Raw genomic sequence first — 14,703 nt, 5'->3', positions numbered from 1 at the left:
GTTCTTACCTATTGGTGTCCACTATATTTCCATATCCTATTGCTTCCCCTGACTATGGCAGGTTGGAAGCTGGTTTGTGCCTGAAATTCCCTGTGAATATGTTCAGTGATACAGCTATGAGGAGGCATGGCACATTCCCATTTCTTCCCTCCATCCATGCTTGCCCTGCAGGTGCATGGTCTATTTTTTCAAGAACAAGAAGAGCTGTGAAGTTCCTGACAAGAGATCATCCAGGGGGTCTCCCTGGCTCAGTTTTGGGGTTTAGCCAAAGCTGTTGTTTGTGCATGCATTGCTGGACCGACTCTGTTTTGATGTGCATCCTTTCACATTTTGTTTGCTCGTCTGGGGACACATGAGAATGCCATTGATGTGATAGATCTTCTTAGAGACCCATTTACACTTCCTTTGGGTTTACAGTCAAATCTCATGCCAGACTTGTTTATGCCTTGTTTTCATCATCATCTGAGCCTTGACTTCCTTAGTCCAAGAGCTGAGCACCCCCAACCCTTCCTGTCTTTGGAGGGCCCCACTTACTAGGCGCTGCACCTTTATCTTATCTTTTTCTGTGGTAGGAGCTGCCCCTAGCTTCTGTAGAAAACTATGGCAGAAATATATGCCTCTCTGAGCAGTTGATCTTCCCTTCTGTGCATCTTAAGCTCATCTGCATCTACATTTATAGAGGAAAACAGGTGAGAAGGAGCCCACAGAGCCACACGTCAGATCTGAGTAACCTGGTCTAGTGGAAGGTGTTCCTGACCATGGTAGGGGGATTGGAATGAGATGATCTTTCAGGTCCCTTCTGACCCGATCCCTTCTGTGATTTTATGGTCTAATGGAGGGCCTGCCAGCATTATCAGGGTGGGCTAGGCAGCACCAGCAAGCTGCTGGACTTCAGAGTGCCTGTGAGCATCCAGAAAAATCCTGTCTGAGCACCCATGTGCAGACAACTGCTCAGTGTGCTCAGATATGCAAACACACCCAGCACCACAGCGTGGGCATCGTTGCACTCGGGGGGCAGCACACAGCAGACAGGGCAAACATCCCTGCCCCAAATCACAGCTACTCATGGTCGCCTGTCACCTCTGCTGCACCGGGCTGGGACCCTTCCCAAGGTTTCAGCATGCTGCATGTAGGCACAATGGGAGCTGCTCGCTCCAGCTGGTTTGCTGGACAGAGAAATGCCCACACTGACTGTGACTTCTGCCTTAGCTTTTCTCACCCAAAAGGACATTTGGGAACAAACTGCCCTCAAACTGGGTCTTTTCAGCTCCCAGTGCCTGTCTCTGCCTCTCATGCCTGTCCTTCATTTCAGTGAACACACTCAATCCCTCACCAGGCTCTTGGGAGGATTGAGAATTAAATGATGCAAAAATCCCTGCCAGCTGCCCGCATGCGGCTCTCGGATGAGTCTCACTGGCTCAGCGCGGGCGGGTGCACAAAAAACGAGGTCACAGCCACGGGGGAGGCAGGAGCCATGGCCCCCAGCTCCAAGAACCACGGCTACCCCTTGTCCCAAGAGCACCTGCCAGTGTGCAGATCCCTGGCACTGTGCTGGAGAGGCACAAGGAGGCCCAGAGGCTGACTAAAGCCCTCACACCCATGGGCTTTTCATTGCACTGCTGGAGGATGCTGCAGCCATACTGGCAGTGACAGCAATGTTTGGGAAGTGTTTTTGGGCTCTCTGAAGAAATTTCCAGCCTGGATGACGTACCTCCATATCTTTCACACTTAGATCTGGGAAAGTAAAAAAGCCCAAGGAAAAAGCTCCTCCTAGCAGAACTGTTTTGATTTTAGTTCAGAGAAAAAAAAAAAAAAATCATTACACCCCATATGTGACATAGCACTGATAAAACACAGATTCACAGAATAAGCTGATTTGGGACCCACAAGGACCCACAAGGATCATCATGACCAGCTCTTATTCCTGCACAGGACATCCCTAAGAGTCACACCAGATGCCTGGGAGCATTGTCCAAATGCCTCTTGAACTCAGATGGGCTTGGTAATGTGGCCACATCCCTAGGGAGCCTGTTCCAGTGCCGAACCACCCTGTGTATGAAGAACCTTTTCCTAATATCCAACCTAAACCTCTCTTAACACAACTTAAGGCCATTCCTCTGGGTCCTGGAGTCCTGTCACTGGTCACCACAGGAGGATGATCACTCATGTGGCAGGTCAGGTCACCTTACGCCACTAATCGAGTCCTTTGTGCATCACCTTCAGGCTGTGGAGGCCTAAAGGCACACACAAAGCATAGTTCTCATCAGCAAAGTTTTCCAGTGTGAATGCCCAAGGGCCAGGGGAGAAAGAGATCACAGCTCTCTTGTTCCAGGTGCAGGTGGCTGCACTGCAGTGGGAGGCACTTGGCTACTTTTGGGGTAGTCATCCCCAGGCTGTGCTCTCTAAAAATGCTCCACATGGACAACTATTTCCAGGAGCTGGCTTCTTGCCCCAACAGGGCTGGCCCTTTTTCCTCTCTGCTCGCTGCAGCTGGAAAAAAAACACAGGGAAGCAGAGGGGTGCATGTAGTTCTCATAAAAATGTTGCTCAGTGGCCTTGCATCCACTTTAATGCTGAATGGGTGAGGAAAGAAAAGAGGATAATGTTCATGAATTAAAGTTACAGCCCTTTCCTCCTCTGCTACTAATCCCCATTCAGATTTAATCAGACAAAGAGTCCTCTGGTCTGAGCCATTGCAGCAACAGCCTGCTCCAGAGCGGCTGTGCCTCAGCAGCTGTTGTGCCAGCTCACAATGAAAGGACAAACGTGGCTTTGAGAGGTTGGGATCTGAAACACAGCAGCAGGTAGAGACAACGCCAACGGGCATTGAGAAAAATGTCAGCCAATGCCACATGGATCTGTGCCTGATAGCTGAGCTAACCAGTCAGGTTACATTTTGGGAGTGTTGCAAGAGGAGTGTGGAGGGATGCTGGAAACCTCAAAGATGACAGGCAGATAGTGGAGAACTGGGAGAGCTGGATGAAAAATACAGGAGGTTCATGTGGTTTCTCTTTAGGACTGCATCAGCCAGATGGGTCCAACATTTGGCAGGGAAAAGATCCTTTGCCACAGAGTTCAGAACAGCTCAGATGGGAGTTTTGAACAGACTCATTCATGTGAGGGAAGGGGGAAAGAGTAGTGGTGTTCTGCAGGAAGGCTCTGCAAGACCTTGGTCAGGAGGACTTGGCTTGAAGTTGACATGTTGGTTATGGCCTGAAAAACTAGCAGGATAGTAATTCTGTACTTCACCATGGAAGGACTTTGTGAATATGAAGAGCTCTGCTCTAGCTGGGTTGAACTTGAGGCCACAGGATGTATCTATGAGGAGAAAATTGTAGGACATCAAGGTTTGTTTTGGACAAAGAAATCTTGGTCTGGGACAAAAAGAAATCTGAGCCTGATGCTTTATGAGGTGGTGCCAGAGGTAAAACATTAGATTCATTGCATGTGACATTTGCCTTCCCCTGAGCTAACATTCCCTAATGGTCAATAAAAGGAGATATTTTCAGGGCATTTAACCTAGTTTGAATATTCACTTCAGGGTGAAGAGGACTATTATCAAAAATATATGCATGGATTATAAAGAGGGACACAACGGAGGAGCTCAGAGACACCCAGACTGCAGACACCTGCATTTGCTAAATCCTGACCGAGAGAGAATCTCACAGAAGCCTGGGGGCATTCCTGCTCCAAAGGACAATGAGGGAATGAGCAATAACGACACAAAACACTGAATCAGATGGAAAACAGGGTCTCCAGGAGAAAAGTGTGGTCAATGACCCAGAGGTGACAAATGAGAGAGGACAAATCATCTGCTCACCCTGTGACACTGCAGCAGGACTGCAGCAGGACAAAGATAGGGCTAGAAAATGTTCTCAGGACCTTTGCCAAGGAACAGAGCAGTTCACAAAATCACTGAATCAGAGAATATGCTGAGTTAGAAGGGATGACAAACATCATTGTGTCCAATGCTTGGCCCCGCACAGGACACCCCAAGAGTCATACCATATGCCTGAGAGCATCATCCAAAATTGTACATGTTTGCACAAACTCAGTGTCAGGATAAAGCCAGAACTCCTGCTTCTGCTCCATGGCCAAGGCACTGGCATACCCCACTGCCGTGGCAGTGTCGATGGCAGGAGTGCCATGACCTTCCTGAAGAAGCACCTTTGTAAAGACGTCTCAGGGCACAGGCACAGTCCCGGCAGCAGAGTGATTCTCAGCTCTCAGCTCGGCAGCAGTGCCAGCAGCACAGAGAAAAGAGACTCGAGCGCTGTGTGGCAGGCTCCACAGAGTGAAGGCTTTTATTAGAGCAGGGCCCTTGGCGAAGGCAGCCAGGGTCACCAACGGAACTGGGAGGGTGGGGAGAAGCAAGTAAGGAATGGAATACATGTAACTTGGGAGAGTGACAGGGGAGAAACCAATGGGATACAACATATTAACATAGAAGAACAAAGGATCATGGGTGGGCGGTTTCCTCACTCAAGGGTTGGCTCTCCAGGGGCCAGCATCCACTCCTTCACTGGCTGATTCCTTGGCCCCACACCCCACACCTGCCAAACAGCAAAAGCTGCCTGAGCTGTAAAAGCACTCAAAGATGTAGAAGTTATGAGGCTGAGAGTATCCAAAGCTGATGGTTTACGAATAAGGTGCAAGGATGAGTTTTGAGAAACCCCTGTGTGCAGAGGGGAGAGAGGAAGTCCTTTGTCTTCCTTTGATTCTGTGAGAGAGCTGCCATCTCCCAGCTGTGCTGCTTGCTTGGCTTTTGGCCAAGACTCTGGAGTGTATCACAGTCCCCCTTTCCTTGCTGTTGGGAGGGGCTCCTGGTTTGGCTGATGGCCCAACACACACCTAAAGCACTAGAAAAGCTCTGCCCTTCCTTACAGAAAGATAAGATATGGTACAGTTGCCAGCTCCCCCATCCCCACATTCAGATGCAATTAGAACTAAAACTTAGCATCTATAGGGTTGGCTTCAGAGCATGCTGCACTTACATGTTTTGGTGTGTGAAAACTCACTCTGCCAGCATGGAATTGGTGAGGCCACAGGGCAAAACTTCCACTAGATGACACCAGAACTGGGCAGTTTTCTGGTAAATCCTCTAATTACAAGCAATCCCCAAGAAACAAATTACGTTCAACCTATGAGGCTCCTGGATACCTCCAGCCACTCAAAACTCCAGATCCTGCAGGGAATACCCTTTATTGCTGCTTGGTGTTGTCTTGGCAAATCTTTGCACAAAAAAGCAGAACTTGGGCTGCTCAGTAGGGAGACCTCTAGAGAAACTTGTCTAACTTATGGGAAGGTGTATTTACATAGGGATGCTTTTCTTCTACATCTGTGCTGTCTCTGTAGGGCACCCCAGTGCCAGAATATCAGTGGCTTTTTTGCAGTCAGGCCTGTGATGGATGCTGCCTGCTGCCATCAGCCTGAGGAACTGAGTTTTCCTCTGTGAATGTGTCAGCCAAGACTTGGCTTTAAGGAGCTTCTGGATGCAGAATACAGCACCAGTATCACCATATGGGAGCAGGAGGTGATAGCTGGCTGGATGAGAGCTGCAGACTAGAGGGGAAGTGCTGGGTATGGGAAGAGGCAGACAAAGAATAAAAGTCCTGTGACAGAAGCAAAAATTGCTTTATCCGGCATCTATGTGAGACATCAGCATTTTTGTATGACACAATATTCCACGGTAGATAATGGCGGGCAATTAAGAGTAAAAAGGCAGGGGAAAATTATTGTATGTGACTAAGATTTCCTGTATTTTGGATGCTGACTTTTCTTAGATTTGTGTAGTTGCAAGTGACCATTTTTCCAAGCAGAATTTTCTGTGTTAATGCATGTAGCTCTGAACATGAAAGCAAACAACATCTGGAAGCAAACTACTTATGACGAGTGCCATTAAGAATTTCAATCTGGGAACAACAAAATGATCCCTAGCACATGTAAATGACTCCACCAATCTGTTTCTTTCCTACCCACTAAGCATGACAATGACACTATGTTTCTTTTCCTGGTTGGGGGTCTTGCTGCTTACCTCGGCTTTATGAGCAGGCTTGAATCAGCATCTCCCCAATGGAGAGATGGCAGGAGGACTGACTCCCACTACCACAGGCAGTACCCCAGCCACACAGGCAATACCATCCTAAAGGAAAGCTGTGTAAAGTGAAGCCATCCACGGAACCACAGAATTCAGACAACCCCACTGCTATGGGCAGGAACATCTTCCATCAGACAAGGTTGGTCAGAGCTCTATCCAACCCAGCCTTAAAGACTTCCAGGGACAGGACATTCATAATTTCTCTGGGCAACCTGTGCCAGTGTCTCACCACCCACACAGTAAAGAATTTATTTTTAATATCTAAACAAAACCCACCCTCTTTCAGTTTGAAGCCATTCCCCTTTGTCCTGTCACTGCATGCCCTTGTGAAAAATACCTCTCCATTGTTCTTGTTGGCTCCCTTCAGGTACTTGAAGGCCTCAATAAGGTCACTCCTAAGGCTTTTCTTTTCCAGGCTGAACAATTCCAGCTTTCTCAGCCTTTCCTTACAGTAGACACACTCCAGCCCTCTGATCATCCTGGTGGCCTCCTCTGGGCTCACTGCAGCAGGTCTCTGTCCCTCCCGTGCTGGAGCCCAGCTCTGGATGCAGTGCTCCAGGTGGGTCTCAGCAGAGCAGAGCAGAGGGGCAGAATCCCCTCCCTGCCCTGCTGCCCACGGGGCTCTGGATGCAGCCCAGGACATGTTTGGCTCTCTGGGCTGGCAGTGCCATGGCCGGGGCATGTGCAGCCTCTCACCCACAGCACCCCCAAGCCCTTCTGGGCAGGGCTGCTCTCTGTTCATTCCACAGCCTGTGCTGATTCCCCAAGCTCTGGCAGCATTTAGTCTCCCACTGGCAATGGAAACAGCCTTGATAATGACTAGAAATCCTAAAACCATCAAATAATTTAGAGTCAGGCTCCCTAGGGAAGTGTAACGGCATATGCAAATGGTTACCTAATCACAGTCTAATTTCCCAACTGGAATTTGGCCAGGATGCTGAGACTAAGAGTAGTACCCCAAGGAAAGGGTTTTAGGGTCTCTGATGAGTGTACACACTTGGGATCCTGGCTCTGTACACTTAGCAGGAATTGTAGAGGGGCAGAAAGCATGACTGGTACTGCCAAAAAACCACTATGGGCTAAGAAAATGATATTACAGGTAGGTTACTTCTTCACAGCCTCATACTTCTAGAAATTAGACAGCCACCTCTGCCTTCCAGCAGCTCTTAGACTCCCCAAAGATTAACTAGCAGGGGCAGCTTTTTGTTCAGATGGTGGACCAAGGCTTACCCTTCTGCTGGGTATCCCTGTCATGATCCTATCAAATTATATTGATGGATGTCACTACAGACTGTGTGGCTTCAGTGCCCAGATTTGAGAAACTTCACAGATGAGGAAAGGGAATGGCATCTCAGCAGACTGGGAGAGTTTGTTTCCCATAGGTGATGGGAGGCTAGACCTGAGCAGCTCTCCATTCCCTCCTACACCACTCTGCTTTCCACTGTGGCATCTGACCTTATCTCAATTGCATTACTGTGTTGCTGCCTTTTCCTCCAGGATTGTTTTCCTTTTGTGTTTTCCTCAGTGAGAATCCCTAAGTTCTTGCACAAAGCAAGACCTGGCAAACTGAAGTCAGTTAAAGACATTTCTTGCTCTTACTGTAGACTCTGAGAGAAGCTTCAGCTGAGCCCTTCTTAGACAGATGGGAAGAGATGAGGAAGAAGAGAAGCAGGGAGGGAAATGACAGCCCTGGAATCAAGGAGGGGCTTTTCAGAGTGGAGATGGGGGTTGAGGGTGTTGGTGGCCTCTGCTGCTTCCCTTTGAGTGGGTTCAGACAAGTCTCCCATGTTTGCCAAGGGATGGCTGTGGAGTCATGGTGTACTGCAGGGGCACTGCAGTGAGGCTCAGGACTGCCCCATCACCCCACAGTTATAATCCAGTGACCAGGACTGCTTACCCTTCAGCTTTCACAGCTTCCTGCCAAGGCAAACCATGGCCGTGGCAGGATCCTTGCAGACCCCTTATCACAGTGCCAATGTTTAAACACCCTGTCTATCCCAGGCTGTTTCCCTCCAACCTTTGCTGATTTTCCTAAGCAACTTTATGTAACCAGCTCGGCTAGTTTTCCATGAGTGTAGAGCAAAGGCTTATTGACCTTTTTTGTTGTTTTATGATAGAAAAGAAAGTTGGAAGAGCAGTATTTCCTTTTTTCTATTTTTTTTTTAATTACATTTTATTTCTTTTTATCCTTGGCTCTCAGAAGAGGGTCAAAGAATTCATGGATGATATACACTCTTATTGCAACATAAAATGGTAATATCCAGCCCAATAAACACAAGAAATTTGGGATTGTTAACTACAGTTTTGAATTTTGCTTTTGTATTTGCATTTATCAACTTATTTCATACAAAGATGTGAAATAGTCCTCAAATGACACCCATCCTATTCATGGTGCTTCTGAAGGTAAGATTTCAAGAGGATCTTCTATTTCAGTTATTCTTTCAAGATTCACCCTCTCAGACTTGCCATTAGAGATTGAAGGTGAAGTTCAGATACAGGGTGATAAAGAGTTATGGTCCATAAAACAACTTTCAGGCTGTAATGCTGCATGTTTTGTGACTTATCTTCACAGGCAGTTCACTCTGTTATTAAGGGAACCGTGCCCCACAGCTGCCAGGCACACTGTATTGTGGACACAGGTATGTAAAATCTGAAGAGTCCTTAATTTTTATTTTTTGTTGTTTAAAAAAAAAGTTTTGAGGGAGTAATGGGGAAAAAAATTACAATATGGACAGGGAGATATTTCTTAATTACTTGTTACTGCTTGTCATTACAAGCAGCAATCACCAGCACAGTGCAGACATTGCATGGGCATTTAATGAAATGGATAACTTCTCTTATCTTTGCATTTAAAACTCTTTTCAAAAGGATTTTTCTAAATCCTTTGGAAAGAGGGGTAAAGGGGAGTGAAAATGTGAACTAGAGAGACTCCTGGTGAACTGGGGACAACAGAACTGCAAAATGCTTGGCTTTCTGCACACCCCTTTGAGGAGGCGAAAAGCATCACAACAGGGATTTTACTCCATTATTGCAGCTCCAGAAGCTTGGAGGAGGGGGGGCCACCTTCCCTGCCTGCCTGCTTTCCCCTTTTTCTTCAGGTAGCAGGAAGGCATGGTACACATGCACACTGCTTGAACTCCAGCACTATGGAAAAATTTAGCTGGAAGGTTAAACAGCCTGTTTGCATAGGAAGTGTCGGTCATTTGGCCTCATCTGGAGGGCTGGTGGCTCTCCTGAACTGTGTGAGGTTGACCTTTCCCTGCTACGTACTTTATTACTCCACAAAGTAATTTTACAAGAGCACTATAAAAATTCTCTGACAAAAACCGTGTTATACATAAGTACAGTTAAATATCCTCCTGTATTTTTCATGGGTCTTACCGAAGCATTTTTTTGTTTTAATATAGAAACCCCTCTTCTGTCCCTACTGCTCTCAGGTAGCAGGTGTGATAAATAGGTGTGATTCGTGCTGATAAAATTGAAACAGTAATCAATATAGATACAGTAATCAATATTTGGAGATAACAAAATGGTTAAAAAGGTAAAAAGCTAGGAAAGCGGAGGGGAAGGGTCCGCCCTCCCCTTTATCTTCTGCAGATGTTTGAGGCAGGAAAAGGAGTCAGATAAAGCTTGCTAAAATTAACTGAAAGAGGGAAAACTTGGGTGGAAATCAGAAATATGTTAATTTATGAGATTTATTATATTGGCTTATATAATTTTAGTTTTGGCATATATGATATTAGCTTGGTGCGCATGTGTAACCCAAAGGTGAAATAAAGGACACCTGAGGAAGAGGAGCGGCCTTCATCTGGACGACCCCCAAAGAGTAGTGCGACCCCCTAAAAGATGGTGGCGCATGCGCAGTGAAGATGAAGATGAGGGTGGAGACACCGGAGTGATGAATTGAAAATAGGAGGGGATGCTGATAATAGACAGTATAAAGGGGGGAAGTTTGGGCTTGGCAAGCTTGTACGTGAGGTGGCAGGGGTCCCAAGGCCCTCCGTACCCTGCGGAGGTAATTCTGCTTATGTGCCATTACCCAAACCAGACTATATTTTATTATAACCAAATCATACTGCCCATTTATTGAATGTATTCAATTTTATGTATTTTAAACTATTTCATTAAAATTTCATTAAAATTATTGTTACATTTAATTTTGTTTGGCCTTTTATTTGTGATTGGATAATTGGACAAACATAACAAAAGGGACAGAACTGGCTGTCTAGTGAGGCTGTTCGCAAGGCCTGCACCCACAACAATCCTTAGATACACTTGTTGCCACACCAACCCCCTAGTAAGCTGACCCTCCCACACTCCTGCTGGTAGCACTCTTCCAACCCAGCTCCTCCTTCCTCTTCCTGACTTGATGGTAGACCGAATGTTTGTAACATCATTGAATTTTATTTTCTTTTTAAAGAATGAAAAACTGTAGGAAAGCCTCCTATGGATGCATAAGTTTTCTTAACAAAAGCTTCTACATATTTGAAGTCCTGTTAACCTTCCCAGCTCTGCCTTGGGAGGTTTTAGATATATATTTTTCGGAGTTCATAGTAAAGGAACTAAAGAATTCTAACAGAACACAAAAAAAGTCCCACGAGGAATGGTTGACTTCACCTTCCTCAACGTCTTTTGGGCTGCAACGCTGTCACCCCAGCAGCAGTGCCATCGCGGCAGTGAGGCTGAGAGGTGGCAGCTCTCTGGCCCACGCGGTGCTGCTGGCAGAGCCGCCTGCTGCCTACTCAATGCTCACGGAGGCCTTTGAGCTGCCGAGCTGCGCGGCCAGAGCCATCTCAATGCTGCAGTGCAGGCCAGAGGCGCTGCTCAGCCGGAAGCTGCAGGACTTGCCGGAGGGCAGCGCGATGAGCTGGAAGTGGCGCGACTGTGGCAGATGCAGCCAGGCTGACAGCACCAACATCTGCACCCAGCGGATGACTTTCTGCAGGTCCAAGTAGGAGCCCGTGCAGAGGGTGCCCAGCTGGTACCACTCCTGATCCATGGGCAGCTGGCCACCGGCGCCGTGCAGGAAGCACGTGTGCCCCAGCAGCTGCTCCCTGCTGGAGCACAGGCACTCCAGCACCACACGGGTGCGCCTGGCCGGCGGCCGCTAAGGAGATGATCCGAAAAGATAATTTATATTGGCCTAAGTTTGGATCATTTGAGGATTGGATTTGTCAGGCTCTGAATATATATGTGAATTCAAAGGACCCTTTAATCAGGAGGAGAGTGAGTATGCTGCCCTGTGGATCTCTGGGGGGAGAGGTGGGTTTGTTGCTCAGAGGCAGGAAGGTGGGGGTTACCCATTGTACCCTTTATTAACTAAAGGGCAGGTGGCCAAAAAGAGCAGACAGGAGCCGTGGGACCCATTGAATCATCTCCCACCCCCTTATGGACAGCCAAACCAGTTAGCTCAGCCTCAGGCTCCTGAGGGTCCCCCTGTAGAGCCAAGTGCACCTCCTATTCAAGAGGAACCAGTGGCACACAGAACCAGAGGCAGGGGGAGGAAAATGAGGGAGATGAGGAGGAAAAGGAGGAGGAAAATCAATTATATCCACTTAGAGAGGTCCCTATAGCGAATCCAGGTCAGGGACCCCCCATCGGGTATGTGAGTGTCCCCTGAATACAGGAGATGTCAGGGAGTTCAAGAAGGAGATGGGCAGGCTGTTAGAGGACCCTGTCGGAGTGGCAGAAAGGTTGGATCAGTTTTTGGGACCAAACATATACACTTGGGTGGAATTGCAGTCTATTTTAGGAATCTTGTTTACAAGAGAGGAGAGAGAGATGATCAGACAGGCAGGGATGCGGATTTGGGATAGAGAACATCAGGGACCAGAGCAGGTTTAAGGTGCGGGATAAGTAGCTGGAAAAGGGGAGTGTGACAGAGTAATAAGTGAGGGAATTGAACCAAGGCGTGAGTGTAGGAAGAACTAAGATTCTCCTGGTACCGGAGATTCCTTAGTTTGTTGCCGCCAGAGATGGGTCAGGGAAAAAGTAAGTCCCTGGACCCAGAGGCTGCGGATTGTGTGAAGAATCCGCAGGAGTCGGGAGCACCGGGGAACTGTAATGAAAGTTTCCTGGAAGGGAGCATTCCCCAGGACAGCCCCCTGGGAGTGATGATAAAGTTTTAGGATGATTGGGAGTCCCGAAGGGGAAAAAGTAAACAGAAAATGATCAAATATTGTATGTTTGAATAGACAAAGGAGATGATCCGAAAAGATAATTTATATTAGCCTAAGTTTGGATCATTTGAAGATTAGATTTGTCAGGCTCTGAATATATGTGAATTCAAAGGAACCCTGTTAATCAGGAGGAGAGTGAGTATGCTGCCCTGCGGAATTTTAGTGGCAGCAGTCCAGGAAGCACAGGCAGCTTTGAATAAGGAGAAATCCTTGGGAAAGAGCAAACAGCAGACTTCAGGTCCTATTTTTAGAAACACAGGACCAAGGTGCTTTTCCTGCCAAAAGAGGGGACACCTACAAGATTCTTGCCATACCTCTAAAGGTACAGGACCCACCTGTTTTTATTGTCATAAAAAGGGGCATGTACAAAAGAACTGTAGGAAAAAGCAGCAAGATGAAGAAACTTTTCAAGAAGATTAGGGAGGTCAGGGACTCCATTTGATGAGAGGGACTGGGACACCAGAGGAGCCCTTGATAAAGTTAAAAATAGGTCCCTATAGTGAAGAAATTATATTTTTAGTAGATACAGGAGCTTCTAGATCAACAGTAAGAAGATTACCACAGGGTTGCAAAATAAGTCGTGAGCAAGTTTCAGTAATTGGAGTTAAGGGGGAGGCTTTCCCAGTTCCCATAATTAAAGGAGTGCAGATAGAGACAGAAGACAAATTTGGAGTGAATGATTTATTGTTACTACCAGAGGCTGAGAATAATTTGTTGGGCAGAGATTTGATAATAGCCTTAGGACTACAGATAAAACCTTGTGAAGGAAAACTCAAAATTTATGCTTTAACTGAAGAAGATAATCAGAAAATTAATGATACTGTTTGGCATTCTGGTGATGGAATGCCCTATCCTCAGGGTATGACAATGGACCCATCGTTAGTTGGGGATAGAACCATGCAGGGATATATAATAACTATTGCCAAGAATTTGAAGGAGTTAAGGGAAAAAGTAGTTTTAGCTCAGACAACTCCCCTTGATTTTCCAATTCATTCTATTCGACCAGGACATTATGTGTTAATGAAATGCTGGAGGGGAGAAAGCTTGGAACCACGGTGGGAGGGACCATTTTTAGTCCTGCTGACCACTGAAACTGCAATTCGAACAGCAGAAAGGGGTTGGACACATGCCTCACGGGTGAAAGGGCCTGTCCCTGACTGGAAAGTTGTTTCAACACCAGGAGATTTAAAAGTGAGGTTAAGAAGGACTTAAAATCAGGTGGACCTTTTTATATAGGAAATAGAGATAAGGGGTATACCTCACAACATGATAAAGGTTATGTGAGAATGTAGTAGGATTTAAGTTGATTTCTTATTAACCCTGATTTATTAAGAATGAATTAGACATTCTGGAGAGGCTGCCAACTACAGTTCCCTTGAGCCCAGAGGCAGAAGAATGCCGATGGAAAAAAATAAAGCATTTCCTTAGACGGTGAGAACAGCCTGAAAGAGTTGAAAATCTCCTCCGGAATCCCACACAGACGACATTAGTGCACTTGGCTGCAGAATTGCAATTTCAAGAATTGAGACTAGTATCACCTGTAGTTAAAAGTGTCAAGAGACAAGTGAAACTGTGGGAGTGCAGTGAACACGGTTTAAAGTGTCATCCATAGATATGTATTACTTGTACAGATTGCTTTAACTTATGGTGGAGGGTAACTAGAAGAGAAGAAGAGGAGAAGCAATTGATTTGTTTGTTCTGTTATGATCGTTTATTTGGGCGGCTAACCCTAGAATGCCTTGCTAGTAATTTTTTTAAAACACCTATAAGATTAGATGACAGGACCCTTTTAGGTGTAATTACATTGATAGAAAATTTAAATCAATTAGTTCTTGCTACATTGGCTATAGCACAAATAAGAGAGCAAGCAATCCATAATCTTATAGACCAGTGTATCATAACTAATAACTGTTGTAAGAAAAAAGTTTACATACCACATCATAAGTATGTTCTAGGGGCACAGTGGCACCGTGAGTGTGCCTATTGGAAGCGCCAAAGACTTAATTAGCAAGATCTTGTTGTGGCTGGCATATCCCCAAAAGTTTTGATAAATGTAGATTTGTAATGTTTAAGCTTGACCTTTTTCTTTTTTTTCCTGTTTTTGTTTTTTGAATAAGCAACCAACCAGAAGAAAATGGTGTTTAAAAAGAGACAAGCAAGCTCTGTGGGGCTGAGGGTACCAAGGAAATTAAAAGCACCAGTGACTGGATCCTGGGATATGACCTTTGCTACCGCGAAGATTGACATCTCGGCCCTTGATTGCAACCCAAGGGGCCTTGAGAAAGGTAGAAAGGCAAATTCCCTGAGGATTATTCTCACTGTGATCATCCTGGTACCCTTAACGTTTAGCCAGAGCCAGAAAGCTACACTGGACAGAGTTCAAGAAATGAGAACATTGGCAATGACAAAGCAGATGATGCCAAAACA

This window comes from Onychostruthus taczanowskii, unplaced genomic scaffold (genome assembly GCF_017590055.1).
Source record: "Onychostruthus taczanowskii isolate IOZ18803 unplaced genomic scaffold, ASM1759005v1 scaffold70, whole genome shotgun sequence".
In the NCBI taxonomy this organism is placed as follows: Eukaryota; Metazoa; Chordata; class Aves; order Passeriformes; family Passeridae; genus Onychostruthus; species Onychostruthus taczanowskii.
The sequence above is the reverse complement of the archived record's forward strand: the minus strand, read 5'-3'. Positions refer to the sequence as shown.